Here is an 18,343-nt window from a genome sequence, read left to right on the forward strand (position 1 = left end):
AGGAGAACCAGAAACAGACTAAAATTCCTTGGAATGCAAAAGGCAGAGTTTGTTTAAGAGATTTTAGAGGAAGAATCCAAGTAGGTTAGGAGGACCTCTCAGACTAGCAGCTAAGCTCCACATCCAATCCATTTCTGGCTCCTGGCAGACAATGAGCTCGCACAATAACTTGTTATGTCTTTTTTAAAAAATGAGTATGTGAGGCATTCAGTTAATTTACAAATCAAAGACCTTCATATTGATACCATTTACTATTTACTTAAAAATGAGTTATAAAGCACTATAAAATATGATAAATTAACCTGGATTAAAAGCAAGCAAAAAATATAGAAAAGATTTTAAGATTATAAAAAATTGGCTATAAGATGGAATCATAAATAAGGCTAGTCATCAGACTACAATGAGTTACATATTAAATATGAGTGTGAGCCAGAAAATTTGGCTCTAAAGGTCTGGCAGCTAATGTCAAAAGGGAAACCTTGGCAATTAAATAAAACTAGTGTTATCAGATAAAACCATATGAATTACTAGATGGAATTTTAAGTAATATTTTTTTAAGTAATCTAAATTTAGCAGGATAACCTCCCATTATGCGTATTTCAGGTGAAAGTTATTATTCTCTGCAACAAAACTGTCTCTCTGTTTCTCTGTCTCTTTTTCTCTACACCCTTCTTCCTTATACACACACACTCTACACACAGATATGCATATGACAAAAAGTACTAGAGCTAATAGTAATTAAATCTAACTTTGAACATATTGGCTAGTTTTAATGGATAATAATTCAACACTCCTCCTCTTCCTCAACAACAAAAATCCCAGATACTATTCCCTTGAAATAAAAATATAGAATTATTGTAATCTTATGTCTTGTGATGGACTCAATAAAATTAAGAATTTAGAGGTAGACAGGGTGAAAGAGAAGGAAAATTGGATATTCTACTAAATATTTTCTGTGATCTGAAAACTTAATCGTAAGCCAAAGTTTGACCTTGATTGCAATAAGGCTACACCATGAAATTTAACTGAATCTGTTCCAAAAAGTTATCTAAATTTGGCAGGCAGATAATGTTGCATACCTGAGGAAAGATTAGAAAACTCATGCAAGTCAAATGTGAAGGAAATCAAATACCAGTTGAAATAACATTTAGAAATAAGAACGCAATGCTATTTATAGTAAGTACAATGACTGCTTAATTAGGTACCATGGTCTTAGAAGAGTGAAGAATTTATGTGCAAACCCATGCCAAAGTGAGTTCCCCAAATAAGAGAGGGCTCTTTAGAGTTCAGTGTTCCTGCTTCGTATTTTCCGTCAGGTACTTCGCAATAAGGCTGTGGTGGATTCCTGCTATTATAAGCAAAGCCACTCCAAAGTCTTGGGATGTTCTCAAATCCCAAAGGACTCTGTCTTTCTAGTTGGATGAAAGTGAAATCGCAGCTTATACAATAGAAAGAATGTTTTATTTTAGCAAGAGGGAGTTTCATGGAGGTTATTCAATAATAATCTTATGAACAAATAAGGGGCAAAAAAATTTGACCATAATTAGGGTTTGAAATTGAATAAAGAAACAAATACAAATATTGGGTAACATCCAAATATATTCATTATATAAAAATTGGAAGAAAGTATATGTAAGAAAGCAAAAAGTCATAGTGAAAAGATCATAGCTTTAGAATTATTCAGGTCTGGATTTATGTTCTGGCTCTGGCACTAATTAACAGGATGACCTTAGGAAAGTCAAAGAACTTTCTCAGTCTCAGTTTCTTCATCTGTAAAATAGGATTAGTGATATCTATTTCTAAGAGTTGATGAAAGAAATAAGGGGACATACTACTTAAATTTAAATAAATTTAAGTTTATTTAAATTAAGAAGTAATATGATAAATATAGAGTAGCAACATGTATAATGTTCTAAAGGGGCACAGGCTAAAAGTGAATAATTCTGTTCTGAATAGTTGGAGAAGGTTTTCTGGAGAAAATGACATTTGAGCCAGTCTTAAAAATGAGTATCAATATTTCACATTTTCAGCTTGAACAAAGATAAGAATGTATGAAAACTCTAGAGTGAAAGGTGAATGGGGACAAGGCAAAAAAAAAAAAATGAGGACTGAGAATTAAATTAGAGTTATATTTTGAAAGGCAAAATATATTTTGCTAATGATTTAGAATTTGTCTTTAGGCAGTAGGAGCTGTAGATTTTTTTTTTTTTTTTAATCAGTTTTAAGCAAAAGAATGACTCATTTAATTTCTTGTAGAAAGAAGTCTGACAACTCTTTACAAGAACTGGAGAATTTAGAGACTGGAGACAAAGGTAAATCGGCTATTGCTATAGTCCACGTGAAAAATAATAACTGCCTGGACCAAGTTTTCAGAGGCAGATCAACAGAACTTGGTTAACAGCTGGATATTAGAGAGTAAAGAGATGGGAGTTTTGATGACATGTGTAATAAGTGTTGTAGGCATAATCATCATTCTGACAGAGAAGAGGTGCAGTTTTGTGGATACAATGTTGATTTTAATTATAGACAGGTTAATTTGAGTGCTGAGGACCCATCCAAGTGGAGATGTGTAATAAATCATTATATTTTGGTCTGAAGCTCAAGAATCAGAGACAAAGATAAAAGGTAAATGAATATAAATATAACAATAACAGCAATAGCTGCTATTGATTGAGTACTGTTTGTGTGCCAGTCATGATGCTAAAAATTTTAACATGTTATTTTATTTAATTTTGTCAGTATGTTCTTGTTTAACTTGAGAAATTTCAGAGAAGCTAAATAACTATGCATAAAGTGGATTTCATTCTTTAGAGGGAAAGCGTATAAGGTCAGTTAAGAAGCTTTTAACTGTAACAGTAAGTTAAACTCTAACTCTGTAATTTATTAATTCGCATAATTAAAATGTTCAAAACTAGGGGAGGTCCAGTTGATTTGGGCCCTGAAACTCAACAATGTCTCATAAGAACCAGCTTCCATTTGATTCCTGCTCTGCCTTCTACAAATTTGCTGGTTGACCAGTTTAAATCATAGGCTGACTTTCTCCTAATTAATTTGAGTGGAGGAACATGATGTGCTAACTTGCTTAAACCTGACTTCACGTGCATCTTTGTGAACCTGCCACTGTAGCCAGGAAGGAAGATGGAATTATGCTTACTGGCAAAGGCCTAGAAGGGCCTACTCTTACTTTGGAGATATAAATATTGATTATTTTCAAACTTTAGTATTAAAAAGTTAAGTTCTTTTGGGAAGGGAAAGGGGCTGCTGGGAAGAAAAACAATATTTACCAAAAAGAGTAACCATAAAACAGGATCAAAGATGGAATTCTGGAAAGGCACCATATTTAAGGGACAGGGTAAAGAAGCACTGCCATTGCAAGAAGAATGAGAACGAGTGTTTGAGAAAGCAAAAGGAAAACCAAGGAAGAGTAATGTCTCAGATACCAAAGAAAGTATGAGTTTTGAGAGTACACTTGAGGCTAATTAATGTAAATTTCCTCAGAAAAGTTGATTTAGTTCTTGGGAAGTGATTAAGTCATTACTAATCCCATGCTATTTTAGATGAGTGGAAATAAGGATTTACAGTAATTTGATCATAAAACCTCACCTGATATTTTGCAATAATTTTCTTATGCTCTTGAAATAATCTCTGATTCTCTTTTTACCTTTAAAGAAAGAAATATGAAGACTCTGGTTCTAGGCATATTGGCATGGTCTTCATTGTGGAGGTCTCTCTGACACTCTACACTGCAAAAGTGGTCTCTGTGATGCCTTTAGACAAAGCATGATCTGCAACCCTACACCCCAAGGCCAAAGAAGGCACTCAACCTATAGCTATCCATTTCTCATGCATAAAACATTCCCTCTGAGACTAAAAAGGCAAAATAAACTCAAATTTTAATCTACTGGATGGAATTATTGACTAAAACTAAACATACAGCGTTGCTTTATGTAAAGAACATAAGTTTGCAAGGAGGGGTAACTGACAGATCAGAGTCTGAATTTGACTTCTGATGCTAGCCATGTGACCTTGACCAGGATCTTTCATCCTTTTTAGAATCAGTTTCTTGACAATAAAATGATGAAATTAGCAGTCTTGAAAATGTTTACAACATCCAATAAGAAAATATATGCATATTAACTAGCATGACACATCATAATTTTTCAATAAATGGCAATTATAAAATCTCATGTGTATATGATCTTTACAGTTCCTATTATTATCTACTATAAAATTGAGGCAGTATGAGTAGTTGCTAAGTACACATGAATGGAATCAAGTTACTTAAGTTTGAATTCCACAACCATTTTTTTTTTTATGATTGTAAGTCCTTAGACCACGGTACCATAGTTTCCTCATCTGTAAGGTAATGATAATAATAGTACTTACTCAAAGGGTTGTAAGGAGAATTAAAACATATCATAGACACATAATCCTCATGCTTTTCCCTGATGCTGGTAAATGAGCAATAACCATTAACTATATAATTACTATTGCAGAAGGTGATGATGTGGGGAGGATTTGTAGCTTGAATAGACTTTCTCAGAGATGTTTCACTTTCCAGCACATTTTTTATTGCCTGACCTCATCTCAGGAGACTGCAGGTGAGTTTCTCTTTAGTTATCTTTAGACATATAATATTGTCTAGGGCATATGATCTGGTGGATCCACACTCACCTTTGTGGCCAGTACTTGATGTACAATGTGGTAAGGATAGCAACAGCCACTTCAAAGCACTGTTGTAATAAATGAAGAATATAGCATTTTGTAACCCTCCTGATCCAAGGAAGGTTTGATTGGGACTCCATTGTACGCTCTTTGGAATTTCTGGTTCTTCCTTGGTGGGACAGAGTTTTGCATTCTCGTGGTTGACTCTACTGCTGAGATTTTTGCTTTTTCTTAATTTGTTCAGGAATATAAACACTCTTGCTTTCTCTTTCATTCTCTTGTCAGTTGTGCAATGGTTTTCTCAGAAACTCAGTCCCCTCCTTGAATATCAGGAAAGAGGAAGGGCGAGAGGCAAGGATGCCAGGGAATTAAGAGACATTCAGTAAACATAGGGCATTTAAGTGTGTATGGCAAGAATCAGTGAAGATTTGAGAGAACAAAAGAGGTCTTCACATGGCAATAATTTAAAAAATCTCTAATTAAACATTAGATATTCCTGTTGTTTAAAGTCCTCATAGTAAAGGACATTTTTACTTATCATCTCACCTTTCAACCTCAGTCTAGCTAATTCGTTGCTTTTCCTTCTTTCTCTTATCGTCTTAGTCCTTTACGACTTCATTTACAATTCTCTAATATAATTTATTTTACTCTTGATTCTTTGACTTCCACTGACATATACCCCAGGATTTTTATTTTCTCCAAAGTAAAAATATTCATATCAAAGAAGTTTTCTAAACAAATATTTTACCCTGTTACCTATGAGCAACACTTAGCACATAACATGTGCTCAGTAAATATAGCACTTAAAAATGGAGTTGAAAAATGGAGATAGTAATAATCATTATTATGATTTTACTAAAGGGAAGGACACTGATCATGGGAGGGAGACATGGTTGCAAAGCATCACTCTATTGTTTGCTTAGATAGGAGTTACTTAACTTTCTCTTCTCATCTATAAAATAAGGTAGAAACTTAGTATCTACCTCAGAGGGTAGTTATATGGATTGCATGAGAAAATATATAATTTATTTAACACTGTGCCTGAAAATACTTAACATTTAATGTATTTTAATTATTATTATTACTACTCACAAAGTATATGCTAGTTCAGTAAATACACTTTCAAATATTCAACACTCACAATCAAATATATTCATGACCTTCTTTCCAAACCCACTTCTGAATGTCTGCTACAATTGTCTGCAAAGGGGAGTCGTTTTCACTAATGAATCTACTGGGATACAGGAAAAAAATATTAGAAGATATATATATCCTAATATAAATATTATATAATATATGTTCAACATCTATGTCTTATTTCTTATTATATTAATATATAATATATAATATAAATATAATACAGATCCTTATTTATCATATCTTCTCTTAAATGTCTATATTTAAATATACTTTAGAATGTACATAGTATATTAGTACATGCAAATAATTTATAAGTAGACAAAATATACCTATATTAGAAAATTGATGGAAATTTTTTACTGATAAACTATGAAATTAAAAATAAAGTTCGGAAATCAATATATGACTTTCTTGCCACAATAATATTTAATTTACTTTAAGATACCAATTTGAAAGGCTTTAATAAAACTTTTAAAAATAGCAGTCAATATATGGTATAGGAGAGTCATAGCATGAGCCACTACTTGAGCATAATAGAGGGCCTGTATAATAATAATAATTATAACTGGTAACATTTATTAAATGCTTCTCATGCATCAGACATTGGGCTTAGCACTTTACATATATTATCTTATTTAAATCACACAAACACCTATGGTTACTATTACAGTCTGTATTTTACAGATGAGGAAACAAAGTCCTGTAGAGGAAAAGTAATTTTTGCAAAGTTACAGAACTAGAAAGTAGTAAAGTCAGGGTTTCTATTCGTGAGGTCTAGTCATTCCATACATTACAGTGCATGAGACAGTCTAGTTCTAGTAATTCTGTCACACTTGACAAAATCCAATTTTTAAAATCTGTTCATGGACCCAATCTTATTTGAGCCTCACAGCTAATCTTCGAGTTATAATTAGCCCTTTTGATGGAGAGCACCATTTCATAGAAATTGATGTATCCAAAGCAGAGGCTCATTAGTTCACTAGTCAGCAGACTCTGGGTAATCTTCGTTCTCATATATAACTGTTGCTCTCTGTGAAAACCTGAATGCTGACAGTTGAAACATCAGAGATGTGATATATTTGTCAGATGCTTACACTTTAATCTCCGAATATCAACAGGAGTGTGTCTGACATATTTTTTGTTTCTGATCAAAAGTTATTTTTTTAATGAAGTCTAAAATCTGTGAATTACTCAACTTCAAATTACTTGTGAAGTATAAATTCTCTTTCTTGTCTTAATGGTCACTAAAGTCCTTTCATCAAGTTATAACATGTTGAGTAAAGAAACAACTAACAGTTCCTTCTTGTAAAGCACAAACAGGGGATGGATTTACTATAGTTCGCTGACTAATACCCTCATTCATTTTAAGCTCCAGAGAAAACACAAGCTTGTTTTTATACTTTCATTAATAGGCACATTTACTGCAAAAGAGGTAGTCATAAATAAATATGTTATGGTAGGTATAGCATACATATTTATCTTTCTAAGTTTTCACAGTAAATATTTGCTATTAAGTAGGAAGGAAAAAAGGGAAGAATGATTCTTTGTACTTTCTGTAATTTTTGAAAGAGATCTGGAGAGATTTGTAAAAACTTTGAAAATTCCCAACACCAAAATTTCATAAGCAGAAGTAAAGTGGAGAGGAGGGCAATTGTCTTGTTCACACAGGCCTTAAACTCTTCCATCTAAAATAATGACATGATGAAAATAACTTGGCTTTGGCTTGAATGGTCAGGAAAATTATATAAATTCTCCACAATGTAGAGTTGGACCATAGCATATATATTTATAGCATATGCCTTAGCACTCTAGTATCTAGAGCAGGGGTTGGCAAACTTTATTCTATAAATGAACAGAGAGTAAATATATTAGTCTTTGTAGGCAATAAAGTCTCTGCTGTAATAATTAAGTCTGCCATTGCAGCAGGAAAGCAGCTATAGACAACAGTAAGTGAGCAGGCAGGGTTGTGTTGCAATAACGTTATCTATAAAGATAATCAATTTTGTAATTACAAATTTGTACTTAATTTATTTTTTATGGCTGAGTAATATTCCACCGTATTTATATACTACCTCTTCTTTATCTAACTGTCTATTGATGGACATTTAGGTTGTTCCGTATCTTGGCTATTGTAAAGAACTCTGCAATGAACATAGGGGTGCATATATCTTTTTGAATTAGTGTTTTGGATTTCTTTGGATAAATACCCAGAAGTGGAATTGCTGAGTCATAAGGTAGATTTACATTTATTTTTTTGAGGAACCTCCATACTGTTTTCCATAGTGACTCAATCAATTTGCACCCCCACCAACTGTACACTAGGGTTCCCTTTCTCCACACCCTCGCCAAAGCTTGTTTGTTGATTTTATTAATGATAGTCATTCTGACAGATGTGAGGTGACAAAATAGTCACGGAGATGTGAAATACGACATAGGGAATATAGTCAATAATACTGTAATAACTATGTATAGTACCAGGAGGGTACTAGACTATTTGGGGGAATCATTTTGTAAATTATATAAATATGTAATCACTATGCTGTTTTCCTGAAACTAATACAAAATAATTTTGACTGTTAACTGTAATTGAAAAAAAAAAATTAACTAAAAAGAAAAAGAAAAACAGTCAAATTGAACAAGGGTTGAATTTGTTGTGAGGGCCATAATTGATCCCTACTGGTTCCAAAAATCTTTCAACACCAATACTTTTTAATAGAGTCTACATATAACATGTTCATATGTATAAAGGTGCATGTATATACAGGTTTCCCCCTTATCTAAAGTAGAGCATTCCTATAAAACTTTCATAAGCCAAAATGGCATAAGCTGAGGAGTATCCTCTGCTTATCAAAAGTCTGCATTAGGCCACTTGGCTTTTATGAAAAACCTACGTTAGAATGGTAACAACTTTTTTGTAAAAGTGAAATTCTCTTAGGATTCTTTTCTGTTAGCAAAAACAGACATACCTATAATAATATCTCTGATGATGGAAGTCTTATTCAAATCTAATTTAGTAAACTGAATCCTTCTAAATTATTTCTCATTTTCAAATTAATTCTCTCATTTAGGTGTAATATCGATTCCATAAGGCAAGAAGGGTAAGCATTATTATGCTTTCATTTTGCAGAAGATGAAACTAATTAGTAGAACTTGAACCATGTCTCCCAAAACCCAACCATAAACTGTTCTCCTCTGGATGATTTGAAAAGTATCAATTATAGCAAATTTTGACCCTCACTCTAAGTTTATGCCCAGTTCTAAGTGCTATCATTTAGGCAATATAGACACCAGGTACACCTAAATCTGGAATTGTAGTACCGTATAATTAAGTTTTATATTCATTTCTATTTCCTAACAAATGGAGTTCAAATGTTTTGATTACAGCGTCATCTTTATTATATCTGTATCTAGAAGATTAAACATTTTTTCTCCCATATCAAACAAGGCTGGGCTTATATAGTGTTAACTCAAAGCATTTTTACATTTTTAATGGTCAAAGGGAGGCCCAGAACTGAATTAGGGGTAAGAACTATATGAAGTTGAATTACTCTAAAACATAAAACAGGAAGATTTTTATTTGATTAGTTAGCTGATGGATTTGGCTTCTGAAGAGAAAAAGAGAACAGAGGAAAGAAAAGAAAGGAGAGGGGATGACTAACCAAAATAAATGGAAAAAACAAACAAACAATTTTAAGAAAGGGGTGGCTGATATTGTTTCAAGTCCTTTGCATGTGGTGAGGTAAACAGCCCTTCTACCCCCATTTTCCCAAAGCTTTAGTAAAGTCTGCTCCATATTATAAGCCCTACACAAGTTTACATAAGTTAAGAAAAGAAGGCAGTATCCCTTTTTGCGGGGTGGCACTGTCTGAGGTTCTCTGGACAGGAAAGGAAAAAACCACACTTGGATTAAACATTTATTTTCTGAGAACGAACCACTGGGCATTTCCAGTATGGCAGTGGCCCAAAGTAATCAACTTGCTCACCAAGTGGCTTACTGATATATTTGAGCAAAAGTGCTTTTCCGGAGGCCACCCTGAGTGAGGCTGTATTGCAGCCCCTGTTTATTTTTGTCTTCCACTCCCATAGCAAGTTAATCCATCCTTAAACCAAACTTGGTCCGGCTTGTGCTCAATCCTGAATAAAAAGTTTCTATCTTATAATAGATTTCTGCTGGAATTACTGCCTTGCTTTATCATGTGGTCAGTCTAACTGAGCCCAGTTCATGATGGGAAGTTCCAAAAATATGGTCATTTGGTCTCTGTGGCTGAGCTTTCTCTCTACCAGAGTCTAGAACCCAGGAGTCACCTGCTAGGGACTGACAAATTTCTCAGTGCATCTTTTTCCACAAATGACATCTGCTAGATCATGTGACCCAAGTGGCAGTTCCACTTGCACTGTAGCTTAGATCTGCCGGAGAACTCTTTTTTCCTCTGGACCCCCATCAAAGCTGATATGTTTTCATGGTATCCAGAATGTGAGTCAGAGCATAATCTTAGGTGTGAAATGGGTTGCCCACAGAGAAAAGAGACTTCCAGGAATTAGATTTCTTGGTGGAAGAGGCAATATGCACAGTTTGTCCTTTACTTTAAGGGAATGTCCTGATGCATCCCTGACTTCTGGGCCCCTAAAATGTTTTATTAAAGTGGCAGGTCTCTAAATATTTATAGGATTTATTTACTAGCCTCTGCAGCACTTATATCTTAAACGCTTTTGCATATTAGTCACCACTAGCTTATTCTGGTCAATAATATGATGTCAATGGTGTGTTAGATCAGTGTAATATTCTGCAGGATATCAGGACTGTCCAGATCACTTCACTATATTATGACAGAGAGAAGGAGAATTAACATAACTCTGGGGTAAAACTGTGAATTTGTTGTTGTCCACTTCTGTGAATGTCAACTGTTCTGATCCTGAATCCCAATGGGATTAAAAGGATACATTCACCAAATTAATGGTCACATACCATATACTTCAAGCCATATTATATCAATCTAATCTAGCAAAAAATATCTTGTTTGACATAATAGCTCCGATTATGGTTACTCCTTGGTCAAGCTTTTGAGTCTATATCATTCTTCAAAATCCTTCTGGTTTTTACAGTAGCCCAGAGCAGCAAGTGAAATAGAACTACAAGAAGGACTCTCGCTTCTGCTTTCTTTATATCTTGTAATGTTTTAATCTTTCTTCCATCTCCCTTGGGATGGGATATTGTTTTTGATTTACTATTTTGGTCAGGTGGGGGATGCGGTTTCAGAGATTTCCACCTGGTTTCCCCAATCTACTAGCAATTACCCCACAGGCCAAGGACCCAGTGTAAAGGTTATTTCAATTGCCACCAATGTCAATTGCAAGTATACACTCATGGACTGAGAGAATGACCACCAAGTGAGTTTATGGACTTACTAGACTCACTGGAACCGGGGAACATACTGATGCCTCAGGTCTCTAGGTATTAGTGCCCTTTGAGACACTGTCTTCTATTTATGATCTCCATAACTGTCATTTACTTAAGTCCCCTTGACTACCTTTCTGACCTTGCTGTTAGTTATAACAGTTGTGACATCCTAGTTTCTGGCAGTTAAGTCTGCTATGTAACTTCTATTGCTTTAGAGCCATTATCTCCATTGTTATCAGTGAGCCAAAATCCGTGACAGCCTCTCCAGCCACCTGAGCTCAAAGATGTTGGTTCCTCTTTCTCCATCGCATCCCTACTAGCTTTGGTAAATAGTATGACTTCTAGGCATTTTGGTGAAACCCAATCCTCTTCCGGGTTTCTGGCCTTTTATATCTGTACAGCTTTCTCACATACTTGAGCATATTTCTTTCATAATAAATATTTAATTTTAAAATAGTATTAGATATAGAGAAAAGGTACAAGGATATTACAGAGTTCTCATATACCTCACAGCCAGTCTCCCCTACTGTTAACCTCTTACATTACTCTCCATAATTGTCACAACTAATTAACCAACATTATTGTTGGCTAAAGTCCATCTTTTATTTACATTTCCTTAGTTTTTACTTAATTTTTTTTTCTATTTCAGGATCTCATCCAAAATACCAGATGACATGAATTCATCATGGCTCTTTAGGCTCCTATAGACAGTGACAGTTTCTTAGACTTATCTTGTCTCTGATAACCTTGACAGTTTTGAAGAACACTTGTTTTGTTGAATGTTCCTCATTTTGTATTTAATATTTTTGATCATGGTTAGACTGGGGTCCTGAGCCATTAGACCCTTTCTCTACCATCTGTCATGGTATCTCATACACTTCAGCTTCACTCATCATAAGCTGTTAGTTTTTTCAGTCTTCTAGAAACCATTCTAGGAATGAATTTGCACCACTCCCTGGGATCCTAAACAAAGTATTAAATATTATATACCAGGAGAGTGTCCCCAAATCAGTAAACTCTCCTTTATCCAGTCTTGTGTTCTGGCTGGTGGTATTGATAACTGCAGAAAAGACAGACTCCAGAGAATTAACAAAATTGTGAGGCTTCTCTTGATATCCATAGGTGGTTGATTTTGAGAAGCAAGGGGTTTTTTGAGGGGCACATAGTAAGAAGGCGGTCCACAAAGATGCATCTCTTCTTTTTTCCTTTCTGTAGGCTCTTTTCATTGGGCTGACTTTGGGAACAAAGTTGTATTGTGCTCTCTCATTGAGTCTTCTATTCTGTGGAAAGATGGGATGTAAAATCAACTTATAGAAAGATTTCTTCCAGAATGATTCAGATCCTAAAAATTATTGAGAATGTCTCTTATTCTAATAAGTAATGCAAATTTTTCTTCACACAGAATGACTATTCCCTGGGTTGAAACTTTATAATTCACGACCTTTGGTGTGTATAGGCAGTAATATCTTGTTACTAGATAAAATAATGCTTGAGAAAAGCCAAGTTCAAAAATAAATATACAACCGAAAGAAAAAATAGGCCTGTTTATGTGTAAATTGCTTAGTAAAAGATTTTAAAATTTTGATGAAGATTTTCTTATAAGTTGTGTATTTATAAGCTTTATATCTTCAGTTGTCAGACTATTTATTGAGTTATCATTTATTGAACCAAACCTGTATGCCTGATACTACATTAAATACTTTAAAAGCATTATTTTATTTAATCTTCACAACTACCCTTCATAGCATTATTTCCATTTGACAGCAGAGGAAATGAAGTCTCAATGTTTTCATAACTTTCCTCAATACTTAGTGTGGAGCAGAGCTTGGAAAAAAAATCTAGATTTGACCAAAGCCATGATCTGTCCACCTTGATACCCTGTCTTCTTAAAACTAAATATTTACTTCTGCCTTACAAAGTTACTAATTGATATTTAAAAGCCCCCCCCCCCTTTTTTTAATTTTATGCCAGATTTTTCCCCTCTTGACAGTGAGGTTGACTTTAATCCAATTGGCCTTTGAAGCATTCTTATTCTTTAGTGACTAAAAATAAACACATTAAAAAGGCTTAGTGGCACAATTCAGGGCATCAAAACATATCAGATGCAGTATATAGGTTTTCTTCCACCTGAGTGGGAATGCTGCGTATGTATGGGAGGATTCTTTTTCACAAGATGTTGGAGAATATGCCCATTCCTGATTTCAAGCATTTCACCAGTGGAGACATTGCCAGGGAGTGGGGGCTATAAAGCAGAACATTTGGAACCTCCTGTGATCAGAAACAAAGTACCAATCACGCGCCTTAGAGTTGGCCAGAGGCAACTGCAGTAAGTCAGCTCAATTTATTCTTCCTTTCTAGGGCCTGACATATCCTTTGTAGACATATGTCTTGGTTTGTTTGGGACAGCCTCAATTTATATCTCTGCCCCAGTATTATAGCACTACTCTTTTCAATGTCAGTGTTCTCAATTAAGATGATGAATTATAAATTATACGATGTTTTTAGTTATAGACGACAACCTTCCTATCTTTCCATCACCACATCTCTACTAGATTATAGGTATCTTGAGAGTATGAAGCTTTCATTTGTTTTTGCATAGCTCCTTAGCGCTTAGCTTTGAATTTTTTTACATAGCTCGTACTCAACACTTGTTTTATTAAATCGATTCTCATATTAATTCTCCCATAATCAAAAAGAAAGCAACTAATATGTATAGAAAAATTAGCGTGTAGTAGACAAAGTCTTAGGCACTGATTTGTATTATCTCTCTTGGTACTCATAACTACCCTCAAAAGTATTCCTAGCTTACCTAAGAGGAAACTCAGAGAGATCAAAGTTATGTAGTTAGTAAATAATATAACAAAAAATGCAGTTCAGTTCTATTGATGACTAAGATGAAGATTCTATAATTATTCTCCATTCTTTCCCCTGACTGCATATACCAGTATCCTTGTATAATGCTTTTACAGTTTATAATACATAATAGCATGGAAACCTCAAAACAGCCTTTTGAAGTAAGCTGTATTATATTCATTTTAACAAATGTTTTTGTTTCTGTTTAACTCAAAATCATGCTGCAGATCAGCAATAGAACTATGCTCAGATTCAATTCTTTCACTTTAAATCCCAAATTCCTTTGATCCAATATATATATATATATATATATATATATATATATATATATATATATATATATATATATATATATGTTTTTAATATTGAAAATGGAGAAATAGCTCACCTGGTGATAGTCTTAGCATTTTAGGATTAATTGCACATTCCCACTCCATCCAACCCTTCTTCCTCAGGAATACTACATCCAGCCTTTTCATTGATATAGATCATGAATTCTTAAAAATAAAAACAGTGCATTTATTTGTCTTGCAAGGTATTTTTCTGAAGTTGTTATAAAAGTGCTTATAATTAAAAATTTCACAGTATATCCCTCTCATTTGATAATTTTTGCTACCAACCCAGGCTTTCCTGGGTTGGTAGCAAAAATTAGAAAAACATTAACTATCCCAGACAGATCTCACAGATCTCAAACAAAGTTTAATAATTTGAAAAGATACTTGGCAGTGTCAAGGAGTGGGACTTTGAACTTGAAATGTAGTATGTAAACACATACTATAATTTCGTCCATACATAGATATATTTTAAAATAAGTGGAAATTATCTTCTTCAACTTATGTTCGTCCCATGAAGGCACTGATATTGTAAATGGTTCATAAACTTTTCTTTCTAATCTTCTAGAATTTTAAAATATAGTACACAGAAGGATCATTTGCAAATGTGTTTTCTTACATTCTTTTCCAAGTTCTAGTTATGATATTCCACAACGTTTTTTCTTCATGAGGGGAAAACTGCAATAACATTGATTTGGAAAGCTCAACACATTTGTAAACTAGGCCATACACTTGCTTTTTTAGAGTAAAAAAGGACAAGAAGTTATTTAGAAATTATAATGGCTGCAAATATCTACAGTTTCACAAAACAAAGTCAGCTTCAGGCTTGCCTGACGGATTTCAGTGGAGCTAGAATTTTTAGCACTTTTATAAGAACATTCCTATCCCAAAACAGAAGAGTCGATTTAAAAAGAAAAAAAAAAAATGAAATGAAGTATAAAGTAGTTGACACATATCCCTAATACTCAAAACAATTCAGTAAAAAGGGATCATTTCTATTTTAAAGATGAGCAATTGAGTATCAAAGAACAAACTAACTCATTAAGGTGATAAAATTAGTAAATGTCTGAGCAAAAATTTGAGCTTAGCTCTGACTCAAATCCTTTAGTTCTCTTTATTAGTAAATAATAAAAGCTTCTACTTATTGACATGTGAGTATGCATCAATCACTTGATTATGAAATTTAAGTTTGTTAAATTATTCCAAAACCATAAGCAGAAACACCAAAAGCAAGCTTCGATTAAAAAGAAAAAGATATACAAATGAAACAAAATAAATTTCAGTCTCCTAGCAAGGGAGGACTAGCTAAAAGTCTTTATATGGAAATTGTATAGATATGCCTATAGAGCATCTGCAGAAATTTATGGTGGCAAAATGCACCAACTTATTCTAAACCCTCCCCCCGCCACCATGCTGCCCACCATGCCTTGTGTATGACTTAGGTATTATCTTGAGTTTCATGATGAAGAAATAAAGACATCAAGTAAATCTCTCAAAGTCAAAGTTGGTAGAAGACTGAGATGAAATTTGAATTCAGGGTTTTTTCTTTTGCTTGTAATGTATGACTAAGCATTTCACATTAATTTAAACTGTTTCTAAACAAGCACCTGGAAAACTGAATCCTCATGGGAATTACTTTTATGAGGAATTTTCAATGTATCATGAACCAAAAGATGACACTATCCAAGGCCTGCCAGTTTAATAGTGAGGAAATCAAGTCTTAGAATAAAGTTAGGAAGTATGGAATTAGAATAGAATTTCAAAGAATTATTTCTTAGAGTAAAATTCCAAAAGATACACAAACAGATATTACTGAGAGACTCAGCACTCGAAGAACAGTGAGTGACCAGTGTGAGAGGAGATCCATGATTACTATCTGAATCTCTTAAGAAGAAGGACAACAATATCTTTGATTTGTCACTAAACACTCTAGAACATAATTTTATAAATCCTGGCTTTTAATGAGTCACTGTGGAAAAACTATACATTATATTTACCATGCACAACACATTTTTGCAAAGTTTTTTTTTTTGATGTTGCCTTTGAGGCAAGGACATATTTATATGTATATTTTTAGTGATGACAACTATACGGTAAATTTCAGTTTAAAAATAGGCAAAAGTCATTCATAGTGGGGCTAGTGATAGCAGGAGTGGCACAAAGAACAGTGAAATTGATAGGAAGTGAGAGACTAAAGAGTTTTCATGGTAACTGATAAAATGCATCAGAGCTTGCCATATTGAGTGTTTGAGTACCTTTCCAAAGAATCTAAATAATAAGTCACTCACTTTAAAACATGTTTGAATTCAATTGAAATTTTATTTGTTGAATGATAAGGTACATGAGAATATGACAATATCATAGATCGACTCCAGAGACCTTGGTTATCACTACTCTATTTCACTGGAGATGTGTTGATTATGAATGTTGAGGTTGACAGGTAGACCTAGATTTTTCTCTAAGATATTTGAACAGCCTCCTCATCAAAGTTAGAAAAAGTAAGTAAGCTGAAATTATCTTTGTAAGAAATAGTACAAAAACCCACATAGAATTTAGAGTCACTCAGGCTGACTTCAGTCTAAACCCACCACTTAGTAGTTATATATCTTCATCTTGACCTTGGACAAAGCACTTTTATCTGCAATCTTTTTCATTTGTAAAATGAGACTATTGACACTCATTTGTGCAGATTTTTATAGTCATATGAAGTCCAAAATGTTATATTAAAGTGTCAGCACACAGTACATTTGTCCTCTTCTGAAGCTTATTCAAAAGTTCTACCTTAATGCTGAGAAGCCTGAACCAAACAAGAAATTCTTTCCCTTTATGCTTATTTAACAAAATCAAGCTCCCATAGATCATGCTGGTGGTTTTCTCCTTTGCCATTCAATAATGGAGGGATTGCTCAGAACCTAAGGACAAGCAGCAAAGAACCTTGATCCTCACACTCAATTGCCTTCCCAACTAGATAGTTCATTTAAATGCTCTACTTATTACTCTAGAGTTGTACTGCCTTTAGTCTATTTTAATATTAAATAATGGTCTCTGCAGGACTCTGTTATTTGCCTTTAAAGTTGTGAGTCACTATCTCTTCATATTTGTTAAGCGTATGTGGAACGAGTGAATAGTTTTAACTGCAGTCACATTTAGCTGCAATGAATCTGATAGGATAAAATGCCATTTTCTGTTTTTATTTAGATGAGAACATGTGTTTAGAGATAGATAAATATTTCAGCTTTAAAAAAAAAAAGCTTAGAAATTTTTTTCTTAGTTTTTCTTTTTTCCCTAGTAAAATAAGAATTTAACATAGATTATAAAGATAGAAGAGACCCCATGAATTTATATAATTTAGTTTAATTTATTGAGGAAATTTTAGGTACTGAGAGTAACTCAGAGAACAAAATAAAGACCTTTAAGAGTTTACATCCTTGTGGAAGAATGTTAACATATGAAATAACATATAGTACATAAGTAGGAGATACATTTTATTGGAAAAAAGTAGAAAAGAAGATTTGGAATGTGGTTGTTTGCAATTTAAATAGGTTGGTCAAAGAAGATCATATCTGAACAGACTTGAAAAGTTTATTTAGTTACTTACATTAGTCTAACTATCTAATTATTTATATGATATACCATCACTTTTATAATTGTGGTCGTTTACAACCAGAGACGTTAGTAACATGTCTAACATCACAAAATGGCTTAGTAAGAGGGTGGACAAAGAGACTTGCTTGGTCTTTTGTTTCGGGTAAAGGATGTTTTCCACTACATCACACCAGGGCTTAGGGAACAAATATTTTTTAGTGACAATACGTGAATGAAAAATAAGTGTCAAGTCCTGAGTGTCTCAAATTCTCCAGCCTTCTCAGGTCATTCTTTCTTTTAATATGAGAGAGAAAGACAGAGAGAGGGAGTAGGGGAGGGGGAGAGGGAGAGGCAGAGGCAGAGGGAGAGA

Source organism: Pteropus vampyrus, unplaced genomic scaffold (assembly GCF_000151845.1).
Source record: "Pteropus vampyrus isolate Shadow unplaced genomic scaffold, Pvam_2.0 Scaffold76, whole genome shotgun sequence".
Lineage (NCBI taxonomy): Eukaryota > Metazoa > Chordata > Mammalia > Chiroptera > Pteropodidae > Pteropus > Pteropus vampyrus.